General features: G+C 44.1%; 1 protein-coding gene across 12 annotated transcripts in view; it reads left to right on the top strand.

Annotated features, from left to right (window-relative positions):
• Window positions 1-24319, top strand: part of PRLR (prolactin receptor) — a 173043-nt gene that overhangs the window by 34029 nt on the left and 114695 nt on the right. For 6 of the 12 annotated variants that reach the window (XM_055324914.1, XM_055324912.1, XM_055324916.1 and 3 more), the window contains exon 1: window positions 4284-4425. The exons of the other annotated variants lie outside the window; for them this stretch is intronic. The gene's annotated coding sequence lies outside the window, so the exon portion shown is untranslated. Of the gene's footprint in view, window positions 1-4283; window positions 4426-24319 lie in introns of those variants that run through there. 12 annotated transcript variants of the gene reach the window in all.

Genomic DNA, 24319 nt, shown 5'->3' with positions numbered 1-24319 from the left:
TATTTAAAAAAGAAAAGAAAAGAAAAGCCCAATTGTCTTGCAAACTGTATCACCCTTTTGGTGAGGTTAGACGGCTTACGGCCACATTTCTAGCATTTTCTCTTGGTTTTCGTGCTTTTGGAGGAAAAGAAGCCCTGTTCCCTCTGACACTGGAGCTTCCTGCCAAAGGACTCTGCTTTCTCTGTGGCCAGCTCTGGAGACCCAGAAATCCAGTCTGTCGGGGACAGCCAAAGTCACAGGCAGAGGACACATAATTAGCTCGTGTGAACTTTGCTGTTGTTCTTATGGTGGTGGTTTTTATTTAGGATCAAAGAGTTCAAGCGGGAACCGATCTGCTGGCTGTGGGGAAAGTTTCAGGTTTCTTGGCTTAAGCAGATCATTGGACTAACAGGTCACCTGTAGAGAGTGTCTGTCGCTCCCTGAGCGCCTCTGCACTGTCAAGAGCTGCAGTAACCACAGTCTAAGTGACTGATTTTATAACCTAACCCAGGTAGGTGCTACGTACTTTTTAGTGGCAAAGAAGCGGTGGGGAAGGAAAAGAGAACAAAGACCCAAGTGGTGGAATTTAGTAATAAAAACAAAGCAGAAAACCAAAAACATATTTCTTTCAACAGCCAATGTACTTTCCTGTTTAGAGAACTGTTGCCCCCCCCCACTTAACCACAGACAACAAAGAATAAAATAAATTGGGGCTCCTGGGTAGCGCAGTCAGTTAAGCAGTCAACTCTTGGTTTTGGCTCAGGTTGTGATCTCAGGGTCGTGGGATCGAGTCCCACATTGGGCTCCACACTCCGCTCAGTGTCTGCTTAAGACTCTCTCCCTCTCCCTGGGCCTCTCTCTACCACGCTCTCCCTCTCAATAAATAAATATTTTTTTAAAAAGAATAAAATAAATTAAGATTAAATGGCTAGTTATTCAATAGGGGTAGGGAAATTAGAGTCTGGAATTCCCGTGCTTGTCTTTGAGAAAGGAATGAGGCAAAGAGAAGATGAAAATGCCATTGTCTGTTCTGTGCAATAGAGAGACTTCTGTGAGCATCCACAGAAACCCGCCCTTCGTCTGTTGCCAGGAAAGCCCACGGGAGGTTATCAGCTTTGCAGCTTCCCTAAGGGCTCCATGGAGTCAGGGCATGAAAAAAAAAAGTTTCTGTTTGGGTATTTTGGCAGGTATAAGACAACATTATTGAGTAATACTCTGCTAGGGCCTGGGACCAGCACCAGGTGAGCAGGAAAAGAGAATCCCTCTCTGGGACAAGGTTTTCTCAACCCTCCTGCTCTCAGAGGGGCCCTGAGATGTCTACAGGACGAGTACGGGAGTTGTCAGCATCATTGACAAATTCCTGAAGTGGATCTTCTCTGTCACTGGGGGAGCTGAAGGGAGGCCAAAAGATGTTGTAAGAGGAATTGAAGGGCTGGCTAGAGAAATGGTCCCATGTGCACCTCCGGTGCCACACCCCTGGCGGCTCCCCCACAGTCAGGGCAGGGCCTAGAAGCTGCTTTGCCTTCTCTCCAGGACAGGTGTGGCTCCTCTGCCTGCCAGTCTCGTTCTCATGCTGTTGCATGTCCAAGGATCATCCCCAGGGGCTGATGCAGATTCATGTTGGCCAACTCAAGTGGTAAAGGGGACCCTGAACTGGGACGCCTGCGTGGCTCAGTGGTTGAGCGTCTGCCTTTGGCTCAGGACATGATCCTGGGGTCCTGGGATCGAGTCCTGCATCGGGCTCCCTGCAGGGAGCCTGCTTCTCCCTCTGCCTATGTCTCTGCCTCTCTCTGTGTGTCTCTCATGAATAAATAAATAAAATCTTTAAAAGGGAGGGAGGGGACCCTGAACCTTGGCTTCTGGTAGTTTTGCTCCCATCCAAAATTGAGCAAGGTTGTGTGCTGAGAGCAGCACTCCCTGGCGATAGAGGCTCCCTGCCGGGGATGAGTCTCAGCCTAGCCCAAGTGCTCTCTCAGGGATGATGTGAGGTGCGTGCACTGGTTTACCTCCAGCTGCCCTCCACGTTTACACCCGGTAGGTCCTCTCTCCAGCCTCAAGACTCAATGGCTGTGACGAGAGGACTGGCAGTCGGGTGGGGAGGGATAGAGGGGAGCTCCGCTGAACAGGGGAGAGGCAGGGATGCCAACTCCAGGAGAGTTTAATCCTTCACCTGGGCTAACCCCATCTTCAATAGCCCAGACACTGGGGGAGCAGCCAGAGGGGGCGGAGCTGGCCCTCTGGCTAAGTGATGTTCAAAGACAGAAAAGAGAAAAGCAAAAAGCCATTATAGCTTTAAACACTTTTGCTGAGTCTGCTTCAGGTCCTGGAGCAAAGCACACAGGGAGAGCTGGCCTCGCCCTCTTCCTTTCCCATGAGTGACTTATTTCTCCTTTTGACTAAAGTTCTTGGCAAAGTGATTTACCTTGGATAAGGAAAAAGTTGAGGCCAGGGGAGACTGGTGCCCAAGGACCATCCTTGCCCCTGGGACCCATTCCCTCAGAGAAGTCTTGATTGGCCTCCACTTAGTCCATCTGCAGACCCACTGGGGTGTCTTTGCCAGTGGCTTTGGGCTGCTGCCCAGGCTCCCAGGCGAGAGCTCCGTGCTCCCACCAGCACAACAGTCCTCATGCCTCTGCCCGGGGAGTGAGGAAGATTCCTTCTACAGAAGCACTTCTCTCGAGGAGGCGAGGCCTGCTAGCTGAGGTCTGTCATGCCTTTGCTCACAGAGGTGCCAGCCTACGCTCTGCCCTTCATCCTCTCTCCTTCTAACCCCCTCGCCCATGCAAGACTCCTTGCCTTCAGGCCACGACCAGACCACTTTCACACTTCAGAATGTGATTTCGTAAGAAACCCCCACGAGGACAGTCATTGCCAACCTCCTGGAAGGAACCAGAGGACTTCTCTTCTCCTGCCTGCCATTGCAGTGGCTTCCTTTGGTGGCCAGGGCCGTGAGCAGTCAGACACACTGAGCCTCTCTACGTGGATAAGCAAAACTCCATTGACTTCTCTCCTTTCCTGTTTTTCCCTCAAGGATCTAGGGAATTGCTAAATGTGTCCCACAGCCCTGCCATATCTTCTTCAGCAAACTTGGAGACATTCTTCCAAAGGTGTGGCGGTTTACTATGCCCTGGGCATCTTCTCATGCTGTGGAGGCAGCAGAAAAGAAAACCATGCCTCTCATACCACCACTTCCACACCCAGCCTTCTGGGGAATCATAATTCTTAATGCATCTGGAGGAGGAGGGGCTAGGATGCTCCAGAAGAAAACGGTTGGCACAGTCAGCTTGAAAGAGGTTATCCTGAGCTATGGCTCAAATTTTATACACCCATTTATTCCCCTAGAATTTATTGAGCACCTACTATGTTGTGCCTGGGTTCTAGAGCTACAGGGTGGAAGACAAACAGTACTGCTGCAGAACCTGGGGAGTTGAGTCTAGGGCAGGGCCTCACAGCCAATGAAGATTCTATGCTCAGGACCGTTGGCCCCCCAACTAGCTTCTGCTGGAGGGACTGCCCCCCGGCTTCTCCTGGTGGGGGTCTAGTGATACCGTGTGAGGAGCAAAAGCTCAAGGAGGTGCATCTGACTCAGGGGAGTCAGGCTTTGGAGAATTCCTTCAAGAGTTTCAGTTAAGGGCGCCTAGGTGACTCAGTCAATTAAGAGACTGCCTTGGGCTCAGGTCATGGTCCCAGGGTCCTGGGATGGAGCCCCTCATCAGGCTTCCTGCTCAGGGGGGAGTCTGCTTCTCCCTCTCCCTCTGCCTTTAATTTCCTGTCTTCCCTTCCTTTTATCCTGCCACACTCTTGACACCTTCCAAAAAGCTTAGTGGCTCCTCCCTGCCTACAGGATTGAGTTCAGACTTCTCGGTTTGCCTTTCTGGGGCATGCAGGCTCAGTATAGGACTGTTGAATATGGTATCAGAATGAACCATTCTCTTGGTCTTTTTCAGCACCTGTATTTCACAGGAGTTGATGGGCTGGTCTTTCTGGGAACTTGAGATTAGTATTTTTCCTTCAAAATCAACTTTACTTCTTGCTTAGAACCTGTTACAGACAAAGGTCTTCCCCACCCCTACCCCCAGCCAAACCCAATAGACATACGTGAGCCAGCTGTCCCTGACCCCACACTCTGACCCTTGGAATGAACTGAAACAAAGTGTCCCTTCATGTTTTTCAGCAACGGCTTGTCTTGTCTGCTCTATCCTCATAACTGAACAATGATTGCAATCCTCTGTACTTTAATATGTAGATAAATTATTAACAGTGGGTTGTACCTTTTCCCAGGTTGTAAAAGGATGACTGGTTAGAGTCCCAACGTTCTCCTTGTCAGTGGAGGAAATGTAGGAGAGGTTGTCATCTCAGGCCACTTGTCTCTAAGACTCGTAACAAAGATGTGGCAGGCTCCAGCCAGGAGTGTGAGCAGGGTGACAGACAGCAGAAACGACCCAGGTGAGCCTTGGTGACTGTCCATTTCTTTGTCGGTTTTGATCCTTTTTTCCCATCTTTCACTTCTGGGACCAGGAACGGGCAGCGGGCGGAGAGTATAAGTAGCATATCAATGGCTGTTCAAAGGTCTTAGGGAAAGGGCTGTGTTTTGATAAGAAATGGGCAAGGACACTACATGTTAACATAAAGACCAACGTGAAGGCCCACTGTGAACCCCAAGTATTCCAAGAGGAAAGTGTGGACCTGGCATGGGCACAAAGATGGAGAGGCCAACATGATAATATACTGGCGTGATCACATGACAGACCAGTCTGTCCTAGGGGAATGGGAAAGGACAAATTGGGGGGAGAAGTTGGGGACGGGGCATGGTTCAGGGCCCAGAAGATGCTGGAGTCAAGGATGCATTGCTTGATGTGGAATTGGGAACATCTCCAGATCCAGCAGGAAGGTAGAGAGACTGAACTGTGCAGAGCCACTGGAGCCCGTGCATGCCGCCTTCATCAACCATAACTGTTTTGGGCTGAAGTGTTGTTGTTGTTGTTGTTGTTGTTGTTGTCATTGCCGTTGTCGTTGTTTTAACAGGTGTCAGCTTTTTAGAGCAGTCTTAAGTTTACAGAAAAATCATGAAGAAAATACAGAGGGTTCCAGTGTCACCCAGTCTCCCCTACATGTAAATCCTTTTATTATTAACATCTTGCATTAGCTTGGTACATTTCTCACAATGATGAACCAATATGGATATATTAGTATTGGTTAAAGTCTGTAGTTTACATCAGGGTAAACACAACTCTTTTGTGTTGTACCATTCTGTTTGACCAGTGCGTAATGTCAGGTGTCCGCCGTTACAGTGTTGTATGGAATAGCTTCACTGCCCTAAAATCCCATCTCTCGCAATCTGGCTTTCTCCCATACCTTTGGCAGCCACCGATCCTCTTACTGTCTATATTTTGCCTATTCCACGATGTCATATAACCAGAATCACATAGAATGTGAGTTCTATAGAATTCGGACAACCTTCTTTTACTTAGCAAATATGCATTTAAGTTTTCTCCACTCTTCATGCCTTGATAGGTCATTTCTTTTTAGCGCTTAGTAATATCCCCTTGTATGGATGTGCCACAGCTTGTTCATCCATTCAAGCAGACTTTTCAGTGAGTTAAAAGGCAGAAGCAAGGGGCACCTGGGTGGTCGTTCAGTTGGTTAAGCATCTGCCTTTGGCTTAGGTCATGATCTCAGGGTCCTGGGATCTAGCCCTGCTTTGAGATCCCTGCTCAGCAGGAAGCCTGCTTCTCCTCCTCCCTCATCCCCTCCTTCTGCCTCTCCCACCCCATGTTCTTTCACTCTTGTGTGCACAGGCTGTATCTCTCAAATAAACAAATAATTTTTTTTAAAAAAAAGGCAAGCAATGAAGAGTAGATGAAGAAGAAGGAGCAAAGGCCACAAGATGTCAAAGAAGCAAAAGGTTTAGAGAAGGGGAATAACAAACTTTAGTGCAGAGGCCTGAACCAGCCCAAGACAAGGTTCTTGAGACCAGTGTTCAGTAAGAGAGGCCAACTCCTCACTGATTCCTGCCAGGCCTTCCCTGCTTGTATAGTCATGAAGTTTTATAGATACTTCATAAGGGTAAGAACCATGCCAGCCTCATCCTGAGAGTCCAACACATGGCAGATAGCCAATGAATAGTTGACAAGGCATCTAAACCTCCAGAATCTTTTCTAAAGAGCAAGTTTGCCCAATCACCAGAAGATCTGAAGCGTCTGAGGCTGGCCTGTCATCTCTGGCGGGTCCCCTGCCTGCTTGGCTGAGCCCCTCTGTGCCACAGGTGGAGGGCGGGGGGTGGGCAAGGGTAGCCTAGGACTTTTACCTTCTTCCCTGGGAATACATGTCTGTTGCCACCATCTTCACCTGTCTTGTGAGATGTTCTACGGACACAAGCAGGCTCGACTGTAGGGAGGCGGAAAAACCAAGGGAGATATGGGCCAACCTAACATAGGAGGTTAAAAAAGCTTTCTTGCCATAGGATTGGAATTCAGCTTTCCATGTACTCATTTTTCAACCCAATCACATGGCAGGATAATTAGCCCAAATAACTTCTGTATAACTGGAAGAACAAGCAGGGTGATTCAGGTGATAAGAAACAGCTACGAGAGGAAGACGGGCCATGCCTTCCACTCAGAAAATATGCTAATGTACAGGGGGAAATTCTGTGCCACAAAAGTCTCAGTCCACGAGTGGGAATGATTGAAGCCCAGTGAGGGGAGTGCAGCTGGGGAGAAGGGGCTGCTCTGCAGGGGAGCTGGTAAGTCAGGTCAAAAATTGCAAAGCACATAGAAATCTGCCAGTTACAAATTAGTAGCTCAGTGGTGCTCCCTGGACAAAATAGCACATCACTGAGACCTGGTGTGTTGGTGCAGGGTCATTGCTTAAAATCTGGTCTTCTCCTAGGGTGTGATATTGGTGTTCCTTGGTACCCACATGACTTTCAGTGTAATGAGAAGGGCACATGAGCCCAGGAAGACTATGAGGGTGTCTGGCTTGGGGTCTGTTCCTATCCTACCCACGTAAATACTCATGTGCCCTACGTAGTTCCCACAACCAGTGGAGAGCTCTTGAGAATTTCTTCTGTAAGAAAAAGAATGTAGTGGATTCTTGACCCAAAGGCTATCCTGAACAATGGGGCTCATCTGGAGACATGCATTGACTCCTCCTCCCCACTGTTACTTCACTAGAGGAGTCAGGGTTACTGTGGACATTTAATTTGATGGATGGCAGAGGTAGAAACATTAGGTGGAGTGAGGAATAGCTGCCTTCCCACCTTGAAGCACCAAATGGCAATCCCTGAAGAAGGAGGACATGTCTGTGAGGTAGATGGCCCAGTGTTGATTCTGTAGGTCCCCAGAGGGGCAGAAAAAGTAGTCCAAACATCTCCATGTAATCAGAAACCCAAACAGAGGAGAGTCAAGCTCAAATCACAGCATGGTGTCTGCCTTGGGGACAGTTGGTCTCTCCTGATGCATCCACATCTGGCCACTTCTGCTGAACCTGGCGGGTGTCTGGGGCATTGCTGGCACATGTGGATCCCCACAGAGCTACGACAAAGCTTTCCATATCCAAAAAGTTCTATGAGGAAGATGGTGTTTGTGCCTCACCAAAATCTATATTCTTGGGGTGTCTGTTATTTTGGTGCTTTATGACACAGAATTTTCAGCTTCATTTCTTGCTCATTGGCTTTTGTCTTCAGGCGTAGGACCTGCTTGTGGAAATTTAGGGCACAGTCCACCATTTGGCAGTAGAGGCAAAGTGGCAAGCCTCGGTTACTCTGCCCTGGGAACACGCACCACTGCCACACAATCCTCCACCTCTCTCCTCCCATTCATGCTCTTCCTCCCTGGCTTTCCAGAACACTCTTTAGACTTAACTCCTTCTTTCTTGGTCCATGCCCTTCCTTTCCACTTATCCTGTTTGTTAGCCACAGACATGGGAGCACATTTAAATATCCACCCATAACAAAGGTAAAACCTAAGCATGGGACCCAGAGTCCCCAGGAAATTGGAATGTAGGGGAGATAGGAGGTCATAGAGCTGAGAGTGGCAGGCAGAGGCAGGCATTGGCTCTTTCCCAAGGAGCCCTGAATTTCCGGGGCCATTAAAGGGCCCCATTTATGACAGAGCCCACAGCCATGCCCTTACTGTCTATAACAGAATTATAGGTCACTCACTTACTCATGTATTCTCTCAGCAAATGCTGAGTTATATAACAGGGTTGACTTGGAACACAAAGATACCTGAAAAATAGTCTTTTCCCCAAGAAGTTTCATAACAAGTGTGATGAAGTCTGTGGTCTGTGGTCCTGAAAGATGCCCGGGTAGTGAGGAAGCTGGGAGCCCATCTGGGCTGATCTGGGAAGAAGTTCTAAGGACTTGACACCTGAAACGAGTCTTGAAGGGAAGGTTGAGAGGAGGAGGGCACTGGGTAGCATGTTCCTGACAGGAGCCAACGCAGAGGCAAAGGCACCGAGCAAGCAGGGAGGTCATTGGGATTTCAGTGGCTGGAGGCCCAGGGAGAAGGCAGAGCCAGCTCAGGAGGGACCCTGAGGTCTGTGCATGGGAGGCCGTGGAGCAGAGAGATGTGCAATCAGATTCATACTTTGAGCAGGAAGGCCTGGCTGAAATGTGGAGAGCAGTTTAGAAGGAACCAGACAGACACACAGAATGCATCAGAGGCCGTTACAATAAGATTGGCTGGAAACGACACCCTCTCCACACCTGTCCACCCTGGGCTCCCTGTCGGAGGGGAAGGCCAGCCGGAGAAAGGGCTCGCAGGAAACTCGGTCATTGGTCTCATCATTTTTGTGCTGCCTGTGACTATAATGGCTTTGTTTTACAGCCACTATCATGTCAAATCACCATCGCATGAACGTTCCCATCAGGTGAAAGCTAGCCTCCAGAACGGGGAGACGACAACCGTCTGTTGTCTGAGCCACTCAGCTCGTGGCCCTTTGTTACGCAGCCCCAGCGCACGCTGATGCAAGCAGCCGGCTCACTAATCCCACATGGAGGCTACTGGGGTGTAGAGAGGAATGCCTCCCTCGAGTGGAGAAGACACACCCTTTACATCTCCCAGGTCTCTCCAGGGCCAGTCCAGGTCACGTTCTAGTCTGGAGGTTGGGCAGCATCGCAGGGTCATGCTATGGGTGAGCCGCCCGGCGAAGTTACCTGTCCTCATTATGCCAGCACCGCCCAGTAGAAATATAAGGTGCCAATATGCTTGGGAAAACTCTCTCCTGCTCCCAGGATTCTGAGCAGAAACAGGTGCAGCCAAATATAACCCCAGCCCCCCTCCTCCTCCACCCAGCCTCTCACCACAAGGAACCGACAGGTTCCATTGCTCTTAGAGTAACGGACACGTGGGCAGAGGGGAGACAGCTGCTCTCATTCCTTGATAGGCCTCCATCCCAGCAGTGTGCATGTATAAATTCCACCAGTGTCACTGCTCCTGCTACGAGTCCCACAGTTAATTATTAACAACTAAACAAATCCATAGTGAGCTGAGATTAGGTCTTGTTGCAAGGCTCGGGCATTTTCTGAAAGCATGTTTCCATGAGGACTTCGCCCCCATTGGATTCCTCATCAGGGTACAGGACAGAAAGACAGACAAACATCAGGTCTGTAATTTCAGCTAGGAGAGACCCAAGCCTGAAACCTCAGGGAGTTCACTTGGAAAAGGTCTTCCTAGAGAAGTGGACTTTCCTAGTCAGTGTCTCAACCAAACAGGTGTTTGGAGGGAATAAAAATCATATTACCTTAGAAGGAACTGGGGTAGTCTGGCCTGACTCGGAGCCTATTTAGAAAGAACATCATTCATTGTGCAAAATAACTCTAAATGATGGTAAACTGTCAGGGGAATTTGGCTGATTGCCGGGGTACACCCACCATGAAATTAACACATTTTGGAATTTAGGTTGGAAGGGAGGTGGAAATTCATTTTGTTCTTTCTCAGTGTATGGTTGAGGCTTCTGTAACCGATGGGTAGCCTACGTCTAGAGAGTAAGACTAACGCCTTGCTTCCTGCCTAGGGAAGCCTAAAAGCCTAGGATGCTTCAGAATGTCCTATAGTAGATGTTTCTCTAATGTTCTTCAAACAGTTCCCCAAATTTTTTATGCAAAATAAAATTTTCCTTTATTGCTGTAATACAGAAGTGGACCTTGACCTAAATCATGCCAAAATCTCATCATTCAAACTAATGGTAACCCCACACTTGCTTAGCATTTGTGATACATATGGCATTAGGGTAAATCAGATGGCCTACCTCTTAGATGCCTCATAGATACTTATGTTATTATTTGGAAGGTTGAATAAATTTATGCAAAGTGCTTAGAACTCCACTTATACCATCTCCTCTGCAGCCTTAGTGTGTCCCTGATTTGGTCAAGTAGAACCATGCATGCCCTGTGAGAAAGGGAAGGAGGTAAGGTGCAGGCAAGGTTGACCTTCTAGGTAAACACCATTGGATGAGCACCCATGTGCTGCAGTGGTCCCCATGCCCATGTCTAATGCATCCTAGTCCATCAAGTTCTCACTTTTTTAAAAGCTTAAAAGTTTCAAAGTGCCTCAATAAAAGGCAAATACTCTTCTGAGGGATATCATTTTAATCAGCCAACCATTATCAGGAATTCTTTTACATCTTTCCAGGGGCCTAAAAGAGCAAAAAGGTCTTACAGGTAAAGGCACAAGAAAAAGGCCAATCTTCTGATGGGAGAGAATTCAGACCATAGATTGGGATGGTAATTTGATATCTAGACTGATCCACTCCAAAGTGACTTTTTCTCTAAGAATAAATTCAGGTCTTCTTGGGTTACATTCTTGCAGATAGGAAACATATTTTTTATATATAAATATATATATATATATATTTACATATTTTGACTGTGTGAGTTGGCAAAAGGAAATGGTGGAATGTTTCAAGTACCATGCCTATTTTGTTTTTCCCAGAAACATATCCATCTACATCCCTGAGGTTTCAACATTCCACTCAGTTCTGGGCTCTCTATCCAAAAGAAAATGATCATATGCCCACATGTGTGTCTATAGCTGACCACAATGCAGTATCAGGATTTTATTCAAACTCTATGGCCTCTCTCCACATGTGAGGTAAAGAGGAAATCACATGGACCCTAAGGGGTATCTTAGAGACCCTGGCCTTGATTAAATTAAATTAAAATTAAGCAAGTGTAACAGGATCCTTAGGAGACAGACTCGGGACCTGGGATCAGGCCACACTTTCTGAATGTGGAAGGCATACCATGAGCCTACCAGCTTTACTGGAGAACCCAAGAATTAAGGCCAGGACACATCAAGAATCCTGTATTCAATTCTGTGATGTACCTTTGACAAGGAGCATTGACAACTTATAGTTTGTCCAGTGGGTGGTGACAGGGAAATAGATTGATGATACCAGAGAAATGTGAGACATGGGATGTTGTTTCCCAGAGGAAGATGATGGCTGTCTATTCTTTAAAGGACTGTCATATGGAAGAGGGAGAAGTATTCTTCTTCACCCCAAATGGTAAAAGTAGGACTAGGGAAAGGAGGTTATGGATGACCAAGTCTTTCCAGCACTTAGAGTTGTCTAGAGTGAAGCATCATTGTGCAGGTTGATGCTTTGCCTGGTGTTTGATGTGTTGTCTCAGTGTCAGGGGCATATGGTGGGGGAAGGGGCAGAGGGGACACCAGTCAGAGAGGTTGAAGAGGAAATGCCTTCTTGGGCAGGAGATTGCACTAGTTGTTGCTAACTATTAAAATGATTTTTTAAGTGGATGGATAATAAAGTGGGTGTATGGTCTCTGTATTCCACAAACTTTTAATTTCCCACATCAACTATTTCATGCACAGAAAACCTAAGAAACAGGGAAGCTAATCAGGTTGCAAAGTATTTTAAACATACTGTCTGGGGAGCCATTGGATCACAAATGGCAGGTACACATTGTGGATAAGAGCATGGGCTGTGGAGGCCAAGCCCACATGGGTTCAGGTCCTGCCTCTGCCTTCATTAACTTTCATGTTCTGGAATGAGTTATCAAACTTAGATATGCCTTCACTTTTGTGGCTGTAAGGTGGAAATAACACCTGACTTCTACTGTTGTTGTGAGCCAGTTACCACACCAGAACTTCAGAACTCTGTCTGGCACATGGTGAGCTCTCAGTAAATACTGTTTTACTCCGTAAAACAGTAGCTTAATGATGATGGTCACAGAAGGAGAAATCATCGGGGTTTCTTAAGTCCGTAAAAGAATTTAAACAGCATGGCACTGCCTTCAGTAACAAAGCATACATGTTCAGGAGTGATTAATTCTGTAAGTGGAGTGAATGACAGCTAGTCCCATGAAGCAATGGAAAAATAGAGCCTGGTGATATTTTTGGATAGTGAAGCCCAAAGAGAATGGAAGGGTAGCCGAGTTCCTAGGATTTCCCTGGACTGCTTCCTTGGACTGTGCTCTGCCTTTTTCCCCAAGAGACATAAAAACCAAAGCCTCATCCAGATTACTCATCTTTCCCAGTGTTAACAGTACATGGTTACATCTGGTTGACAACTGAATTATCTCTACGCTAAATTTTTTTCTTATTGTAAAAGCACCTGTACGACCAGGGGAAAAAGGAGAAAAAAAAACACAAGAAGGCTTAGTTTCTCATCATGGTAATTGCCTGAGAGGGCTTGTTGGGGGTCTGGGAGCCCTTCATCCCAACTTTGGTCTTTTGAATTTCCCAGGTTCTAATTACTTTGCTAAGCTGGAAGCTAATGAAAAGAAGGGAGAAAGATCTTGAATGTCCCTCTCAGGACATAATGTGGCTCTTAAGAGTCTGTCTTCTTATTTGTCCAAATGAAATAGATCACTGGGGAAACAGCAAAAGTCTCCTCCTGTTGAGAAAACACATTTTCCAGTCCTGGGTGTTACACCACTTTGGTTCTGTGTGAAATAAGGCAGCGTCCTAACGCTAAATGATCAACTGCATATAATGGGATGAGCTTATTTTTCATGTTCCCAATAAATACAATGAAACCACAGACAACTCTGGATGGTCTCTTCGGAAACCGTATGGTGCCAAGAACAGGAATTTAAATTGGTTCCTTTCTCCTTGGGTTGTTTATAAAACCAACATTATTAAAAATTACTAAGAACTATTAAGCTTCATTAGTGTGCTCTGGGGCATGATTCAGTGCTTGGGTAATATGCGCTAATCATCCACTGATCATGCCCATCTCCTAGGACTCTTCCAACTGGTACGTTCATGCTTATCCTGAAATTTTAAGTAGGGACGAAACAGTAGCTTGCATCAAGCGTGAGGTGGAAATTATTTCTCCTGATTGCCTTGTTACTGTTTCTTCCTCTTTCTTGTACTTCTTATGACACTGGTCATAAAATCTATCTGCATGGAGATCTGTCCATTACACAGAACATTACATAACTTAATTTACAGAGGGAAAATTATTTCTGGCAGCAGTATCACTTAACCTGAAGAGGCACTATTTGGCCAACTAACTGTGGGACTAAGAGTCAGGCATAGACAGTGCCCTGGTTTCTCTAGGTCAACAATTATAAGCTGTTCTTTTTTTTTAAGATTTTATTTATTTATTCATGATAGACACACAGAGAGAGAGGCAGAGACACAGGCAGAGGGAGAAGCAGGCTCCATGCAGGGAGCCCGACATGGGACTCGATCCCGGGACCCCAGGCTCTGGGCTGAAGGTGGCGCCAAACCTCTGAGCCATCCGGGGTGCCCTATAAGCTGTTCTTTACTTGACCTAGCATAGATGTAGAAGGTGGTTGAATTCAGCAAAATTTTCCTCATGAAAGTTTCATTTGTCTGAAAGGTTTTACACACTGATCTGCAAAGAATGTCCACAAAACCCCTTGGTTTGAGAACACGGGCTGCAGGCTAGGTTCTCCCAGGCAGAAAATACATCTTCAAAATTTCAGTGGTTAATGGTGGAACATGGATCAGATGTAGTGCAGCATGTTCCAAGTCCCCTCTCAGCCAAATGCAATAACTTGTCAACTTTACCTAACAGCAGCTGAAGACCTTAAAACTGTCAGCGGGCTCCATGAAAGATCTCCAGAAAGAAGGTGGAGAAACATTTAAATGTGTGTGGATAACTTCTACCTTTTATTTGCATGCACAGAGCCTGAGTAGTTATCCTTCCCTCCCAAGAGACTTTCTGTTTAAGAAGGCTTTAGGATCTATTCTCCTTAATCATATAGAAAGAATTCACTGGGTTGGAAAATTTTAGCTTCCACTTTATTTCTTACTTTACAAAGAATTGTGCTTCATCTGTGAATGAGTTCTGATGATAGAGAATTGGATGCTGCCAATTAGTGTTATTAAACGTACTAAGGCAGGGGAGGGACTCCTTTAGAAGAATAACAGAGTCTGAGGGGGATCTCTTCTTCCTAGGCATCTGCCCAGAGATGTTTCTGAACTTAACAGTTACATTAAATAATTCAAACTTGGGGCACCTGGGTGACTCAGTGGCTGAGCGTCTGCCTTTGGCACGGGTCCCAAGGTCCTGGGATCGAGTCCCACATCAGGCTCCCCACAGAGAGCCTGCTTCTCCCTCTGCCTATATCTCTGCCTCTCTGTGTGTGTCTCTCATGAATAAATAAATAAAATTTAAAAAAAATAAATAAATAATTCAAAATTACTGTAAGTGCACAGCACTTTCCTCCCACAATGTTACTGAAATTAAGGATGCCAAATCATTCTTCTCCCATTATTACTTCACAATGGAAATGTATGGCTCATCCTGCTATTAGACTAACTAGAGTCTAATGCCTGACTAATTAATGTACAACAATGCCAGGATTAGTAAGCATGATGTTGGTTGACTTTAGCCCCTAAGAACATCACTCTTGGTTGAATAAATAGAATGGCCAGTGGAATCCCTATGTAGGTATTATTGACTGGTTTTGGACACTCAACTACATACCCCAGTAAAAATAATAGGACACAGTTTTATTCCTATGAAAACTTGAGAATTAGGCATTTTAGGACTTAACTAAATGTGTTGCTCATTACTTTTGTCCAAGGACATACTAACCAATGATAGATTTTTAAATACCTGCTATAGGCCACTTCCATTTTTGAATTGAGGAGGTAGGAGATACTTAACTTCAGAGAGAAATTCGTTAACTATACACAACCTATGTAGTAAACGTCAAAATGAGAAGCATAGATAAATGTTGTATAAAATTACTCTGTGACCCACTCAGGCTAATGCAGGCACTCCATAAGCACTTACAGGGGTAGGTAGCTCTTTATCTGCTCACTTGCATATTATTGCCCCACTGTGCAGGACTGGAAGCTTCATGGGGGCAGGGCCCATACTATCTGTCTTACCTGGCCTGTAACTAGCAATCAGTAAAAGGTGATAGCATAGAGGAAGCTACATAGAGAAAATAGGGCAAAGGATGGGCAAAACTTTAACAGACATGAATGTTTAAAGGCTGAATGAACAGATAAACCAAGACAGGAAGCAAGAATTAGCAGACCAAATATATCCTTTCACTGTCTCAGCAAACATTTGCAGATCCCTCCCCTTTTGCTAGATACTGTGTCAGCAATATAGGTACAAAGGTGAAGAAACATCATTCCCATGGGCCGAGAAGAGATTTGCAGACCAGCCTGGATAACATGAGGTAGGCTGACTGGGATTAGGAATGGTCAGGATTGGTGAGCTGTGAAGAATAGAGTACATATGTTGTGAAAAACTGTGGGACCTTCATCTTGAAGATGATGAAAAACAGCAAAAAAATTTAAATTAGGGAAGGTTAAAAAGTCATTGGGAAGGTCCCCAAAGTAACCATGACATCATTGTTAGGAGAAGGTTTGTTACTGATGGAAACTTTAGTTGCACACCCTAAGAAACACTATCTCAGCACTTTAAGAAAAGTGAGGTATATTTTCACACAGGCAGAAATTTCCAGGACTGGGTAATATTTGCATTTTTATTGTTTAATTTTTACCTTACCAGTATGTTAATATTATTAACAGTGTTTTGTAATTTTTTTCATAAATATAGCTTGTTTCTTTAAATATTACATTCCTAAAAAGCTCTGGTGCATTGTTAAAATGTGGTTTTAGTATATTCTATGAATATACTAGACATAGACAAAAATCTTTTTTAGCAAACTTCACTTGCATTTTATAATATACTTCAATAGGATAGTGGGACTTGGTCATATTCATTTCATAGAGAAACTGCTAGAATTTATCTGCTCCATGACATTAATGTAGGGCCAGACAGTATTACAACTAACATCAGTAACTAACTCTTCAACATGATGTTTCCTATGGAACATGCAGTGAACATTTTGCATTTTGTCTATGCAGCCAGATTTTTTTTAAAGATTATTTATTTATTCATAGGAGTCACAGAGAGAGAGAGAGAGGCAGAGGGAGAAGCGGGCTCCATGCAGAGAGCCTGATGTGGGACTCGATCCAGGGTCTCCAGGATAGCGCCCTAGGCTGCAGGCGGCGCTAAACCGTATGCAGCCAGATTTTAACAAGGTGTATTCTGGTTGCAAGCTAGTTCCTTCATAGGATATATAGCTATCTTCAGACCCCATAAATAAACTAGAGGTGTAGGAAGTAGGAAGATGAAGAGGATCTCGGTGTAGAAATGAACCTTAACATCATCTTTCGTGAAAGCCTACTTTGCAACTGAGTGACAAAAATTGGTATTTAAAAAAGTCGAACTTGGAACAGGATAAAAACAAATAACCTAATTTTAAAAAGGCAAAGGATCTGAATAGGCATTTCTCCATAAAAGATACCCAAATGGCCAGTTAAGCATATGAGAAGATGCTCTCCGTCCTTACTCACTAGAGGGAGACAAATCAAAACCACAATGAGATACCATGTCACACACACATAAGAATGGCTATAATTTAAAGAACAAGCAATAACAAGTGTTAGTGAGGGTGTGAAGAAATTAAAACACTCGTACTCTGCTGATGGACGCATTACAATGGTGCAGCCGCTTCAGAAAACAGTTTGGCAGTTCCTCAAAACTTTAAAGTGACTCTATGATCCAGCAATTCCAATGCGAAGTATGTATCTCCCCAAATTGAGAACAAACAAACAAATGTGTGTACATGAATGTTCATAGTGACACCATTCATACTCTCTAAAAGAAGGAAACAGCCCAGGTGTCCATCAACAGGTGTATGGGTAAACAAAATTTTACAATCTAATCTGTACAATGGAATATTATTTCATAGAAGGGATTGAAGTGTAGTGATTGATATACGCTATGACACAGATGAACCTCAGAAACATTATACAAAGTGAAAGGATCCAATCACAAAGGCCATGTATTTGATGATTCCATGTATGTAAAGTGTCCAGAATAGGGAAATCCACAGAGACAAAAGGTAGATCAGTGGTTGCCAGGGGCTGGGGGAAGGAGGTTAGGAAATGACAGGTAATGTTACTGAGTTTCTTCTAGTGGTGATAAAAATAATCTCAAATTGCTTGTGATGATGGATGTTCATTCAACCTTAAAAATGTGCCAAAACGCCACTGAATTGTGCACTTTAAAAGGGTGAATTTTATGGCCTCTGAATTATTTCTCAATTTTAAAAAAATAAAAAAGGAAGGTAAAAAAGATTAAATTTGGAATTATTGATGGTTTTTTAAGCCTGTTGATATGTAGTTAAATTAGTCCTTGGTTTTGGAGAAAGCCATGAAAAAAATTGTAATTGGGAGAAGTTATAAGCAAATAGATGGATGAGTCAAGAAAATTGGGAGAGAATTAAAATGATAATAAGAGACAGTCCACAGAAAGATTAAGTTGTGGTGTCCAAAAACAATCAGACACGTGTATATGGGGGCCGTGATGTGTACGTATGTGTATTTCTAATATATACATGTACATATGTTAATATTATATCATATATAATACATAACATATAACATATTTAAAATACGTTTATATTTTATTATCATATTTAAATATTAAAATGTTAAATATTTAATATGTATTTAAATCCTTTTCCTGCTTTTGCTTCTCAGTGTTCTCTTACTTTGTGTGCCATAATCATCTAATAATTGAAGAAGAAGAAAGTGGGGGGCGCCTGGCTCCCTGAGTCAGTTGAACATGTAACTCTTGATATCGGGGTTGTAAGTTGGAAACCCATGCTGGGTACAGAGATTACTCAAAAATAAAATCTTAAAAAGAAAAATAAAGTGAGTGTGGAAGGATGTTGCTTCGCTCTGATCAGATGAAGAAAATAGGAGCAGTTCTTAAAGTCTTACTAAAAAAAATCATGTCCTATTTGTCTTCACGTTGGAAGAAAATCACATAAAGTGGCATCACTTGCTAATGCTTGGAAAACTTACTCTTAAAAACTCTGAAGGCAAAGTCTACACAAGGCCTTTTCTGCCTTGCTTACTAGATTCTCTCTCAGGTTGAGGCATCCACGTGTACACTCTACATAAGTCATTAGGTACGGGACCTATCACAGACCTGCCATCTCTCTCTCAATCCATCCGTCCATCTCCCTATCTATCAATCAATCTATCTTTAATCAGGATGTCTACAGGGCAGTCGATATCCAAACATGATGAACATCCTTTGCTAAGTCATAAAATAACTTTAAAATCACCATTAAGATTATACCATATGCCAGACCCTGCACCTGAGCTAAGCATATGCCATTCACTAAATCAGACACATGCTTGCCTCTGAGGCTTGCAGTAGCCAGGAAGAAGCTTAGTCCAGGTAGGACAAGTCCCACAGGCTGTGTGATGCTCAGGGTGGGGCTCTTACCCATAATTTCCAGTCTGAAGCTGGAGAGCAGAGACAAGAATCCCATCCTGGGAAAGTTCCCAAGGGGAAAGCCAAGGTGGCAGGTCCCAAAACAGGTCAGAAACAAGGATTTGGCCAGACAATAGGAGCCAAGACATGGAGCCCAGACAGAGTGGTTTGGATGTGGGGCAGAAAGAAATGTGGTTCACTGGAAAACTAGGTGAAAGAAAGGGAGGAATGGTGGAGGGGGCAAAATGGCAAAGTCTCTATATTAGTGCCTGGCACCAGGCTAAAGAATGTTCACAGCACCATTGCTTGTAAGAGAAAAATGTGGGAAACAGTTACCCATCCAAAGGAATGCACAAGTTAATTGTGGGGTTTTCAAATTTTCTGCATAAAAATTTAATTAGCCAGAGTGGTATGGAGCAACGTAGAAAATGAAGAACAGCAAAAAACTACCCTTAAAAGAAGAGCATGTTAACAACCTCTTCTTTCCTTCCCACTTTGTTCGCTGAAGTGTCAGTTGTAGTGTCTTTCAATTGAATGTAACATGTCTTTTTGAAGAGGTAAGAGGCAAAAGGTTCAGTTGGCAAAAGTAGAAGGGAAACCGGGAAGACTTTAACTTCTGAACAAGAAGGTCACTCTTGCCAGAGGCCTTGGAGGACGGCAACATTCTGCATTTTATTTCCTAATGTTTTTCCTTAAATAAAGGGCCACAGACTTCAGGCCAATGTTGGCAGCTCCTAAATGATTCTTCCAAATTCCTTAAAATTGAGCTCTGTAGGGTCCAACAGACCTGCTTTGGCTGCTCCTTCACCAGAACAATTGCTCCCTAGTGAACAGGATCAGGGCTGAGAAAGAGGAAAAAGCGGGTGATAAGTGGATCCTCGCCCAGAATAATAACTCGATTTTCTCTGCCTGCCGCCTAACATCACAATGAAGGCTTTCTAGGTTATAAGAGGCTCTCATAAACATGAACCCACGTCTGAAAGGTATTGAATTTCATCAGCCAACATCTGCACAGATGTCCCTAGAGAACAAGACCATAATAAATTACACCAGAGATGAGATGGGGTTGCAGGAGAAGGTTTGAAGGACAAGAGGGGTGAAGAGTGTGGAGTCAAAGGGTGGGAATAAGACATGCTTTGCCTACCAGATAAGTCTTTTCAGGGCTGGGGAGCCTGGGTGGCTCAATTGGTTAAGCATCTGACTTTTGGTTTCCACCCAGGTCATGATCTCAGGGTCATGGGAACAAACTCTGTGTCGGGCTCCCAGTGCTCACCCGGAGTCTGCTTGAGATTCTCTCTCTCCCCTTCCTCCCTCTCTGTACCTCCACCTCATTCTTGCTCATTCTCTCACTCAAACACACAAATAAGTAAATAAATAAATCATTTAAAAAAAAGAACAATCACAATAACAAACAAAACCCACAGAAACCAAAAAAAAATTTTTAAGAAAAAAAATAACTCCACAACATAAGTATCGGAAACTTCCTTCTTATCCACAAAGTTGAAGCAAAAATGAATTGATTCCATTTTTTTTCACCAAACCACAACTCATTTTTGCTTAAATAAAAATATTAACACTTTCCTGGAGCGAATGTAATGCTGTCTGTTTCCCCAGAAGAGAAAGTCCATCCAGCAGCAAAGCAGACACCAGGTGTCCACTGTGGCTCCGCGGAAGAGAAGCAGGACCCCTACAGAGTGAACAGAGGGGCCTCATGCTGCTCCAGGACCTGGCAGGAGATTGGAGATGCCTTAGCTAGCACAGGGGCCCCACAGCGAACGGGGCAATCTGAGAAGGGCTTGCTAACGAACCTCCTCCCAAAGGTGTGAGTATTCAAGACAGGAGCCGGTACCCGGGCTGGCACCTGCAGGACCACCTGTATCCACAGGCCGAGGGGCAGGAACAGTCCTACCTGCACCTGCCGAAAGCTCCACCTGGAGGGAAGTAGTGGCCGTCATTCAGCCCAGGGTGACTTCTCAGTGAGGCAGCAGGGGGATAAATGCCCCAACTGCACCTCTTGTCTCCCTCTGTCTCCTGTGGGCCTCATTCATCCAAAAGTCTGAAAGCAAGCGAACCATGGATGCAGTCTAGACAGCCCAGGGCAGGAAGCAGGTGGGGAGGTGTGCAAGGGGGGGAGTGTAGGGGAGGGGGGAACATGCAGCGCTGCAGCTCCCCAGGGAGCTGTCCTGACTGCCACTTAGTAGAGACTGAACACGCGTGGGTGAGCATCATGCCTCTGGGGTAAAGCGCCTTGAGTCTGAAGGGACATGCACCTGCTTTCTGAAACCAGCTAGTGCTAGTACCTCCCCATCGGTTTGGCTATTTTAGGAGCTTGTTCCTCAGAACTGCCCAGCCCCTCAGGTTAAACAACCTGGTTGCTGTGGTTCACAGAAAAAAAAAAAAAAAAAGAAGTTAGCTTTCAATATTGACATAACTTATTGAATGCATAGTATAGTTTTGCTCAGATTTATTTATTTATTTATTTATTTATTTATTTATTTATTTATTTATTTATATATTTTGCTCAGATTTAAAAAGCCCTGGTATTTTAAAACACACATATAGGTGAGATTATTTACATTACACACACACACACACACACACACACAATTCTATACTTTTTCAAAAAGTAACATTTCTTTAAAATCTATCCCTAGAGTGAGTGGAACTGAGGGCTTATTTAGAAACCATGGTGATCCCTAAGGAAGCCGTTTTAAGGGTTTGATCTCAAGCAGTTCCCAAACCCTGACCTCTTGTGTCCTACAACCCCAGCTGACATTCATGCACCTTTACAGCCATACTTTAAATGTGTTGAAATACTTCCTGTTCTGGTAGACAGATACCTACCTACTGTGTTACCCCTGGGCTTCCCCACTGCTGCTCCAGCTGCCCGAGCCCTTTCTTCCTGGCCTCTCCCCACATTATCACAGATCCCATTATCCAGTGATAAAAGGGTCACCCTCTTCCTATCCACAACAGCCGAGTGCATCTGTTCTGAGGGGCCAGTGCCCGGATGTACCTGTTGCCAAGGAGTCTGAACATCACCCCTGTTTACACAAGAGTTAATTGGGTGATGTTCCTCACCTACAGAGAGAAAAAAATAGCACCACTCCTCTGGAAGCAATCAGCTCTCATTTTGGGTGTCTCCCTCTGCAGGCCACGGCATCATCCATTGTTAAGACTCAGCACCCTGAATAGCATCCCTCTCTATCCCATGGCTATGGGTGGAAGTATTCATAAATTTCTCTGGAGTGAATTTGGAATGCCCCTCTGAGGACAGATACTGCAACATTCAAGTTGTTATGTAGGCGGGGGTTGCTATCATTGTTATTTGTTTATTGTTTTCATTCCTTGTGTGGCTTTCTTGTTTGTTTGAGATCTTAGAGTTTTCTGCTACAGTCATTACGGCAGAGTTTCTCCAGAGGGGTGGTAATACCAGTTAAAGAATTAGTTCCATCATCATTTAACTTAATCTGGGGATAAAAATGAGATGCTTTTAAAGAGCCAATGTAAGAAAAGAACAAACAAGTAAACAGAAACAAACTGAAGAAGAGGAAATTAAATCCACTCTCAGCACTAGTAAGCAACTCCTGTCTTCTACTAAATTGTAGACCTTTGCAAGAGCAGGGGCGATGTCTGTTTGCTTATTATGTTATTCTATGTGGCTGTAATGGTGTCTGGCACATAGTTGAATATGTATATTTATCTAATTAATAGACCAATTAAATTAGGCTCAGACCTCGCTTCTGATGCTAACCCTGTGTTTCCAGTAGCTGCTTTAAGGCATAGTAAATTTTGAGGCCAGTTCATCTACTTCCGGCTTTTATAGGAAAAGAGGTTTTTATTTCCATTTTGAAACAAACAAGCCAATGCTACAATGAAAGAACGGGAAGACCTGCCCTCTGCTCCTGACTGTCACCAGCCTAAATCTAAGCCTCACTGTGGTCCCTTTTCACTTAATGATGTGATGAACTTCTAATGAAGTTTGAAGTATATACTCATCAGCATGATCAGTTATGCTCCTCACATTCAAATTTTGCGATCTAAATCCACAGCACAAACACTGCTGACTATATTGTGGCACATACCGTCTGTCCTATCATGTCAATCTGGGTGATTCCTTAAACGATACATTATGGGATCCCAGTTATGTGTTCTCAACAGAGCCTCTTGACTGAGCCAAAGCTTACAATTTTATAAACCTCCGTGAAATAGCCTTCCTTAGTGACAATGTGTAATGCCATGTCCTAGGAAATTAAGTGGCAACATCTAAAAAAAATAGTCTCCCAGTCACAGAGACCAAGCCCTGTACCAAAACAGTAGGCAGCACACAGGAACTCATGCTATAGATAAACTCAGAGAGGTGTCTCAGGCTGCTTGCATTTAAAAATACTAAAAGCAGTGCACCTGGGTGGCTCTGATCTCAGCTCAGGTCTTGATCTCAGGGTCACGAGTTTAAATCCTGTGTTGGGCTCTACACTGAGCGTGGAGCCTACTTAAAAAATAAATCTTTAAAAATGCAAAAAGCAGACTAAGAAAGCAAAATGACCACCTTAAGAGATCATCATGCATAGAAATAGAAAGCATTCCATAGCACCTGATGATTTTGGTTATTCAGTTAATATTAAATGATGTCTAAGAGGTATGTGATAATTCAGAAAGTCTAGGGTAAGAAACAAGGTGGAAGCCAGTTTTGGTGGATGTTGATAAATCACTAATTAATTAGAGATCATCCACAGTATTTCCTCATAAGGATCATTGCTAAAAATTGTTGCGGTGACAACATAGCCTTGCAAGATTGCAATGTTCTGTTGCAAACAAGATTGCAAACAAGATGTACTGCCAAAGTGATTACCCATTTTACACTATCATGAATCCATCTTTTCAATATTAATTTACATCATTAGGACACCCCCTGTTCCAAAGGCATTTTCTTGAGATTTCCTGGACCATTTGCAAGAACCAAAGCTAGTCTACAGAAATTCATATTTTATATTGACCCAGCTACCACACGAAGATATTTATATGCATGAAATGTAGTTTTGCCTTACTGATAAAGTAATAAATAAAGCCTTGAATATCTAATAAAACAAGGTCTTTCCACGAGCTGTACATACACACACACACAGATTAAATAGAGTAAAATGGTCAGATAGAGACTCCAAAACACTATCAGTCTACATGTGACAAGCGTCCATGTCCTCTTTTGGGTCATTCAATGCCTAGTTGCTCTTGTTAGAAGGAAAGTCTTCATAAAACTCAGCATTAATCAAACTAATATGAAACTGATTAACCACAATACAACAGCAGGAAATCAGCGTGATTAGGAGAACTCTAATTAATTACTGATTTACCACTACCCACCAGAATTGGTTTCTTAGTCATCATTTGTTGAAGATTCTCAGTTGCACACTTGAGAAGAATTTGTTCTGGCTTTGCTGATATCCAGAGCTTTCAGGATTTGAGGTGTGGGATCTTTTTTTTTTTTAATTTTTTTTTTTTTGAAGTGTGGGATCTTGATTCACTGATAGCCTATTAGGGCATGAATAGAGGACGACCTCATAAGCTTGAAGTCCATAGTCACACC

Source organism: Nyctereutes procyonoides, unplaced genomic scaffold (assembly GCF_905146905.1).
Source record: "Nyctereutes procyonoides isolate TBG_1078 unplaced genomic scaffold, NYPRO_anot_genome, whole genome shotgun sequence".
Taxonomy (NCBI): Eukaryota; Metazoa; Chordata; class Mammalia; order Carnivora; family Canidae; genus Nyctereutes; species Nyctereutes procyonoides.
Note: the sequence above shows the minus strand (reverse complement) of the source record. Positions and strands in the feature narration are given on the sequence as shown.